Source organism: Myotis brandtii, unplaced genomic scaffold (assembly GCF_000412655.1).
Source record: "Myotis brandtii unplaced genomic scaffold, ASM41265v1 scaffold151, whole genome shotgun sequence".
Taxonomy (NCBI): domain Eukaryota; kingdom Metazoa; phylum Chordata; class Mammalia; order Chiroptera; family Vespertilionidae; genus Myotis; species Myotis brandtii.
In genome coordinates, this window is record NW_005355461.1 from 1,092,326 (window position 1) to 1,101,130 (window position 8,805).

Consider the following 8,805-nt stretch of genomic DNA (forward strand, 5'->3'; position numbering starts at 1 on the left):
CCTGGGCACAGTCATGGAGACTGGACGTGGGATTTTACTACGTAAGTGTGACTAAAGGATGTGGGAGTAAGAAAGTTTGGCTCTTTTGGTTAATGGGATATTAAATAGGATTTTCCCTTGACTCAGAAGTGAACAAATGGCCATAGAGAAAAGAAAATTATGAAGCATCACCCTCATGTAAAGAGAATCATAAAGCACATTCCCTTGGTACTTCTAAGAATTCGAAGAACTGGCTCATCCAAACTATCTCGTCATCACCCCCAAGCAGCTTATATTTGCAAAATAAAGAATCAAGAAGAATCCACTCAAGCAAATTATCATTGATATAAAGCAGAACATTTTGGCTTTTATTTTCATTATAGAAAGAATGCTTCAAACCTTCAAGCAGTGAGACACATGGGAGAATCTTTAAAAAAAACACTCATAGAAATTGAGGGGTATCGTCAAGAAAAGCATGTTAGTCCATGGATGAACATTTACTACGCAGTAGACTTGCTGACCTAACTTGCAGGCCTATGTGCTTGAATGGGGAAAAATGAATGGGAGGCAGCTAGAAAGGGGCGTTTGTGGGGGCAGACTTTCTTCTTTCATTTGGCTTGACAAGGATGCTTGGGTCTCCTGTGGTCAAATGAGCACTTAGAAAGTAGGCAGACTTGAGCCAGCTTACTGGAATCCCTCCTAAGAGGGCTTCAGGTTAGGAAAGAAGACCTCAGTAGCAAATAGCTGTGAAGTAGTCCATGGGGACAAAGCTCAGCAGAAGTTTGAAGAGGTCATTTTGGAGATAACTGGACAGTAGACAGAGCCCCTGCATGCCTTTCTGCAAAGCAGGCATAGATACCCAACAAGAGGAGCAGCATGTGGGCACCTGGAACACAGTGAGCATTGACATTCAAGAGAGAATTCTAGTGGCACATGTAAATGGAAAAAGCCCTTACCTCCTTTTCCCTAGTCCTCTTCTCCCACCTGAATTCTTAAGAAGCTGGGGTGAAAGAGCTGGCCTAACACCTCTACAGTCCGGGTCCATAAGTCTAAGTTCTGACTTCAAGGTAGAAAGAAAAATGAGTACAAAAGTGAATTTGAGATTATATTTTTCAAGTGGATTAAGTTGCACTGGAATGGACTGGAGTATTCACTCTCAAAATGATCTAATAGCAATGGGGCCAGCTGGTGTGGTTCAGTAGTTGAGCATCGACCTATGAATCAGGAGATTGAGCTTGGATTCCCTGTCAGGGTACATGTCCAGGTTGCAGGCCCAATCCCCAGTAGGGAGTACGCAGGAGGCTGCCGATTGATGATTCTCTTTTATCATTGATGTTTCTATCTCTTTCTCCCTCTCCCTTCCTCTCTGAAATCAATAAAAATATAGTAAAAGCAATGGTATCTATCTGAGGTATGCCAAGGGATAGAAAAAGAATATATACTAGAACATAACTGAAGGAAATGACTAAAGAAAAAGAAACTATTTTGTACTTCTTGGAGTTCAGTATTCAACAAACTGGGTATGTTACCAAGACATGGAATCCAAGTTGGATAAGGAAGGAAGTGAAGACAAAGAGGAGCTGATGGGTGGTAAGAACATGGAAGGCTCACTGCATTGAGTGTCATAATGAAGCTGAAAACATTTTCAGTGGAGGTACTTGAGCAGGTGAGCTGGAAACCCAAGGAGAGTGGAGGGTCTAAGTTAGTGATTTTAAAGCACCGACAGTTAGACACAAGTCCAAGGTAAGTCCTTGGAGATACTGAGTAGCTTAGGCCAAGTAAAAGAAAATGCCTTTGACAATAAGTTTAAATAACTGAGATAATATTAGATTTGTTACCCAATGGATATGATACCTAGAAGATGGCAGATACTGGGGTGGATAAAAGCACTAAAGCCTCTTCTGAATGAGGTGCAGTGACCATGAGGGGAATAGATGATAGTGATGGGAGTCAGATATAAGCCTCAAACAATAAAAGGTTTTTCTAGACGGAAGAGTTGTTGGTCTGGAAACAGTGCTGAGGAATGAGGAGGACATGTCTCCATTCACCAACTCTGGGAGGCATAAACCGTCTCTACAGGATCTTCAGGGTCATGCCAAGAGGCGCTGGGGTTGTTCACTGAAGAGGCTAAGGATTTGGAGAAGTTTGTCAAAAATGGAATAGGAATTCCAGATGGTCCAATGAAAGTGTTGATGATAAAGGAAGAATAGGGAATTGACAGATGGAATCAAGACTTGCAGAGAAATCCATATGCCATTTGAAGAATGTTAAGCAGGGGACATGCCATGGTCAGGCTTGCATTTTAGATAAATCATTCTGATCTGTATGGAAGATTTATTTGAGAGGAGCCAAGTTTACAAGAAAGGAGGCCATTTAAGAGAATGTTATGATAGTCATGACAAGCATCTCAAGAGTCTGAAATTGAGTAGTAAAAACAGGGTGATTATGATATATGTAGAAGCTCAATCGGCTATAAAAAGTGAAAGAATGACAATTTTACAATGACTCTCAAATTTCAGGCCTGGGGAACTTGGTGGTTGGTGGGTTCAATGAAGGAAAATAAAATTTATGAGGAAATATATTTAGATTTGAACATTGTGTCAAAGACTAAAGACTTGAGTTGACCCCCAGTATTCATTTCCCCTCTTATATTGTAACAGAATGGCTGATTTTAGTTTGGCACATGGCCACCCAAAATAAAGATAACATTCCACACTTACAGCTAGATGTAGCTAAATGACTAAATTCTGGCTAATGGTCTGTAATATAAATTTGTTGTTTCAAGTTGTGTAAGAAGTGTCCTTAAAAGAAGGGGTGGCATTTTCTTCACTTTTTCTTCCTTCCTGCAGGGGGAATATGGACATAATAGATAGAGCTCTACTAACTATCTTGGACCATAAGTTTAACTTGACCCAAGAAACTGCAAAAAGCACAGCAGCAAAATAGAAAAAGCCTGGGTCTTTGACATCTTAAACATAAGAAGTAAAAAAGATTCTATTTGTTTAAGTCACTGTTATTTTGTGACTTTCTGTCAGTCACAGCTGAATCTAATCCTAATAAATACCAGATGCGTAAATTTTGAAGTGTTTGTGGGACTTCAAGGGGGTATACACAGTTGGATATACTGATAGGACAAGAGATCAGTGTTGGCCCTAGCGGCTAGGGCCTAGCCAGTTTGGCTCAATGGATCGAGTGTCAGCCTGCGGACCCAAGGGTCCCAGATTCGATTCCAGTCAAGGTCTCATACCAAGGTTGCAGGTTCATCCCCAGCCTGGGCCCTGGTCAGGGTGCATGCAGGAGGCAACCAATTGATGTGTTTCTCGTGATCACATTGATATTTCTCTCTGTCTTTCCCTCTCTCTAAAAATCAATGGAAAAATATCCTTGGGTGAGAATTTTTTAAAAAGAGAGAGAGAGATCAGTGTTGGAGACAGGTCTGTAAGTGACCAGCATAAAAGGCATTCCCTGAAAACAAGTCCATGTGATTTTTTCCAATAGCCTTCAGCAGCCTGGATCTAAGAATGAAAATGTTAATAATGTTCATTTAGACATTCTGATCTAAATCCATTTTCTAAACACAAGTAACAGGAGACTTAGAAATCAATATAATTTGTATTTAAAAGATTGCCTTTGAAAATAAAAGATTTACCACAGCTATTCTTTGTATAATTGGTCACTTTATAAGGCACTCAGACCACGTGAGGGTATATCAAAACCCTTTTGTTATGGAGCAATTAGAACTAAAACCAAATGAAGAATAATCTTATATTCCAAATACAGGGCCATGGACATAATAAATAATAAATACTCAGGGAAAACTACACTGACCTTATTTGTAATGTAATTTTGAGCAACTGCATAGACAGCATAATTCTTTACAGACTCAAAAATAGACCCTTATAAATCTGAAAAAAATATATGAATTAAATTTGCTAAATGGTTAATCCCATTGTACAAAATATTCTATAAAAAATATTCAGGATCTATTTAAGTGTATTGAAATTTTGAAACCTTTCTTACTATAGCCCCCTTTAGAAGCTGTCACCTCTTCCCACAGTTATTTCAAGCTAGTCTCTTGAAAATCAGAGCCCTAGTTTCAAATATAAATTATAAATAACAAATTTCTTATAATGCTTTTAAATTTAAAGAGCTAGAAGTTGTTCTGTAGTCCTTCAAAGAAAGTTTGAATAAATAAACCAGCACCTACAGGTTTGATTTTTGTGGGGTATTAGCATTAATTTTTAAACCCAGACCACCTGGCCTTTTCTCCCTACACTTTCAGTATGCACTCACTCAGGGGTAACAGAATCGAACCTGGGACCTTTCAGTCCGCAGGCCGATGCTCTATCCACTGAGCCAAACCGGTTTTGGCAGCATTAATTTTTAAACCCAGACCACCTGGCCTTTTCTCCCTACACTTTCAGTATGCACTCACTCAGGGGTAACAAAAATTATTTTCATATAGATTCAGCAAACTTAATTACGGAGGAAATAGGCCAGTGATGGTGAACCTATGACACGCGTGTCAGAGGTGACACGCGAACTCATTTTTTTTGTTGATTTTTCTTTGTTAAATGGCATTTAAATATATAAAATAAATATCAAAAATATAAATCTTTGTTTTACTATGGTTGCAAAGATCAAAAAATTTCTATATGTGACACAGCACCAGAGTTAAGTTAAGGATTTCCAAAATGCTGACACGTCGAGCTCAAAAGGTTCGCCATCACTGAAATAGGCTATGAAAATAAAAATTACAGCATGTATCTCAGCTGGTTAGTAATTTTGTGCTCATCCCTGGTTAGAAATGGCTTGGCCCCTCATCCCCTCTCTGAGAGCACAGATTAGAAGATAGAAAATGGGTGACCGCCAACATCAGGAATCAAACCCACATCTGCCATTGAAAGAAGATGGAATTCCTTTGTGCCTCAAATCCCTGTGGCCTTCGAACCCAACTGAGTGAGTGACCAGGAAGTGAACCCATCTTCATGCTCCTGATACAGAGGCTCTTCATCAAGGAGCATCAGAAACCCAAATGAGTCAGAAACTAATGAAAATAAATCCGTAGAACTTTGAAGTTTGAAAGCTCCTACCAAGGGAGTAAGTGTTCCCAGGAAAAGAGAAGGAGAGGGGGTGGAGGAGAGTATCTGATGATAAAACAGGGTTAAGAACCACAAGAAGACCTAGAATAGTCTTGTTCTGATACTACGGTACTTAGCGGAGTCTGCTTCTTCCTACATAAAGCAAAGAATTGAACTGGAATGATCTCCTCAGTCTCTTCTAACCTTAAAAATATAGACATTGGGGATTACAGATGAATACTATGAATTTAGCGATCTGCTGGATACCTGGTGAACACAGTACATTCATTTATTATCTATTCCTTTTGATCTTGGTTGCCAGAAAGTATTTAACTCAGATGTTTTGCTCTGTGGAAAATTTTCTATCACTACCTCTCTCCAATTGGTGTTGGTTCTTACATTATTTTCTTTGATATTTAGAATGATGTTATTTGCATTTGTAAAAGTGTAAAAGGAAGGTATTCAATGTAAAAATTTCCATTAAGGAATTTTCCATTTTGCAATTAAACATGCTACTGGGTAAAGTATGGTATAGGAAAGTGATTAAATGCATACTAAATCATGTGGCTTGTTAAAAGTTATTTGGTTGTTTGGGGTCTCCTAGGATACCTAGTTGTTTTTCCACCAACCCACACATCCTCTACATTCCTAATAGAGCCTTTGGAATCAGCTTGGCTTGTTGAGGTTCTCACCACTCTCTTTCTATGACTTCACCATATCATTAAAAATCTAAAGTTATTTAGCATAATTTAATATATTAGCAAGATCTGTAACCGTATCCAAGGATATAAACTTGTTTGTTGTAACAACCGCCTGAATAGTCCAAAAGGCCATTCAAAGAAAAAAACAGACCATGTCAAATTTTCAGTAGTTTTATTGAAAAATGCCTCTTTTGTTTCAGAAATAAATAATATAAGGCAGTGAAATTCACAATCTGCAGTTAAAATATAAAAGCAGCAATTCTATGTTCATAGTCTTGCAAACATTTCCAACTGCTTTTGATAACTAAGAAACATGTTCTGGAAAAAAAAAGTTCATACTAAATATACAACACAAACATGCAATTCCATCTCTGCAGAATAATCTGCAATTTGGCATAAATGTTAGTGTGTCTACAACAAGGAGGTTTAAGGCAATATGAAATTGTATCCAGTTGATACAATCATTTCAGCTACATGGCTTAAGGTTTGTGGTTGTTAAAGGAGATGTATAAGAGCATTCTATGCCATAATGTGTAACAGAAGCTAGAAGAGGAAGATAAATACTTGCGATGCAGTTGACCTTTCCCTCCTTTTTGGCTTAGGAGGGGCATTCCTTGAATCGTGGTGTAATTGAATTGCAAATAAGTATTGGAAAAGATAAACTGCCCTCTCGAAATATACAGTAGTTCTGGGTTCCAGGACTCACTGTTTAACCTAAGAGTTTCACTGAGGCTGCCCGCTGTGCTAACGAAAGGCACCAGGCACGTTCTCTCCTTGCAGCTTTTGTGAACAAAGTATTTTGCAAGCATTTCAAGGGCGAAAGCAAAGACGCCTTACAGACTGCGCGCGCGGCTGGCTAGGCTTCCTGCAGAAACAAGGTTCTCTACAGTAAAAAGGGGGACTCTTGGACGAAGCATCGCCGGAAGAAACATCGCAGATACGGTGTGCACTGCTCTATTTGACCTGTAAATGATAATCTCAACACCTCCCCCAGCCTGGCCTCCCTGGGCGCCGTCTCAGGTTCATTTGTGCTCATCCCTGGTTAGAAATGGCTTGGCCCCTCATCCCCTCTCTGAGAGCACAGATTAGAAGATAGAAAATGGGTGACCGCCAACATCAGGCATCAAACCCACATCTGCCATTGAAAGAAGATGGAGTTCCTTTGTGCCTCAAATCCCTGTGGCCTTGGAACCCAGCTGAGTCAGTGACCAGGAAGTGAACCCATCTTCATGCTCCTGATACAGAGGCTCTTCATCAAGGAGCATCAGAAACCCAAATGAGTCAGAAACTAATGAAAATAAATCCGTAGAACTTTGAAGTTTGAAAGCTCCTACCAAGGGAGTAAGTGTTCCCAGGAAAAGAGAAGGAGAGGGGGTGGAGGAGAGTATCTGATGATAAAACAGGGTTAAGAACCACAAGACCTAGAAGTTTAGTCTTGTTCTGATACTACGGTACTTAGCGGAGTCTGCTTCTTCCTACATAAAGCAAAGAATTGAACTGGAATGATCTCAATGGTCTCTTCTAACCTTAAAAATATAGACATTGGGGATTACAGATGAATACTATGAATTTAGCGATCTGCTGGATACCTGGTGAACACAGTACATTCATTTATTATCTATTCCTTTTGATCTTGGTTGCCAGAAAGTATTTAACTCAGATGTTTTGCTCTGTGGAAAATTTTCTATCACTACCTCTCTCCAATTGGTGTTGGTTCTTACATTATTTTCTTTGATATTTAGAATGATGTTATTTGCATTTGTAAAAGTGTAAAAGGAAGGTATTCAATGTAAAAATTTCCATTAAGGAATTTTCCATTTTGCAATTAAACATGCTACTGGGTAAAGTATGGTATAGGAAAGTGATTAAATGCATACTAAATCATGTGGCTTGTTAAAAGTTATTTGGTTGTTTGGGGTCTCCTAGGATACCTAGTTGTTTTTCCACCAACCCACACATCCTCTACATTCCTAATAGAGCCTTTGGAATCAGCTTGGCTTGTTGAGGTTCTCACCACTCTCTTTCTATGACTTCACCATATCATTAAAAATCTAAAGTTATTTAGCATAATTTAATATATTAGCAAGATCTGTAACCGTATCCAAGGATATAAACTTGTTTGTTGTAACAACCGCCTGAATAGTCCAAAAGGCCATTCAAAGAAAAAAAACAGACCATGTCAAATTTTCAGTAGTTTTATTGAAAAATGCCTCTTTTGTTTCAGAAATAAATAATATAAGGCAGTGAAATTCACAATCTGCAGTTAAAATATAAAAGCAGCAATTCTATGTTCATAGTCTTGCAAACATTTCCAACTGCTTTTGATAACTAAGAAACATGTTCTGGAAAAAAAAAGTTCATACTAAATATACAACACAAACATGCAATTCCATCTCTGCAGAATAATCTGCAATTTGGCATAAATGTTAGTGTGTCTACAACAAGGAGGTTTAAGGCAATATGAAATTGTATCCAGTTGATACAATCATTTCAGCTACATGGCTTAAGGTTTGTGGTTGTTAAAGGAGATGTATAAGAGCATTCTATGCCATAATGTGTAACAGAAGCTAGAAGAGGAAGATAAATACTTGCGATGCAGTTGACCTTTCCCTCCTTTTTGGCTTAGGAGGGGCATTCCTTGAATCGTGGTGTAATTGAATTGCAAATAAGTATTGGAAAAGATAAACTGCCCTCTCGAAATATACAGTAGTTCTGGGTTCCAGGACTCACTGTTTAACCTAAGAGTTTCACTGAGGCTGCCCGCTGTGCTAACGAAAGGCACCAGGCACGTTCTCTCCTTGCAGCTTTTGTGAACAAAGTATTTTGCAAGCATTTCAAGGGCGAAAGCAAAGACGCCTTACAGACTGCGCGCGCGGCTGGCTAGGCTTCCTGCAGAAACAAGGTTCTCTACAGTAAAAAGGGGGACTCTTGGACGAAGCATCGCCGGAAGAAACATCGCAGATACGGTGTGCACTGCTCTATTTGACCTGTAAATGATAATCTCAACACCTCCCCCAGCCTGGCCTCCCTGGGCGCCGTCTCAG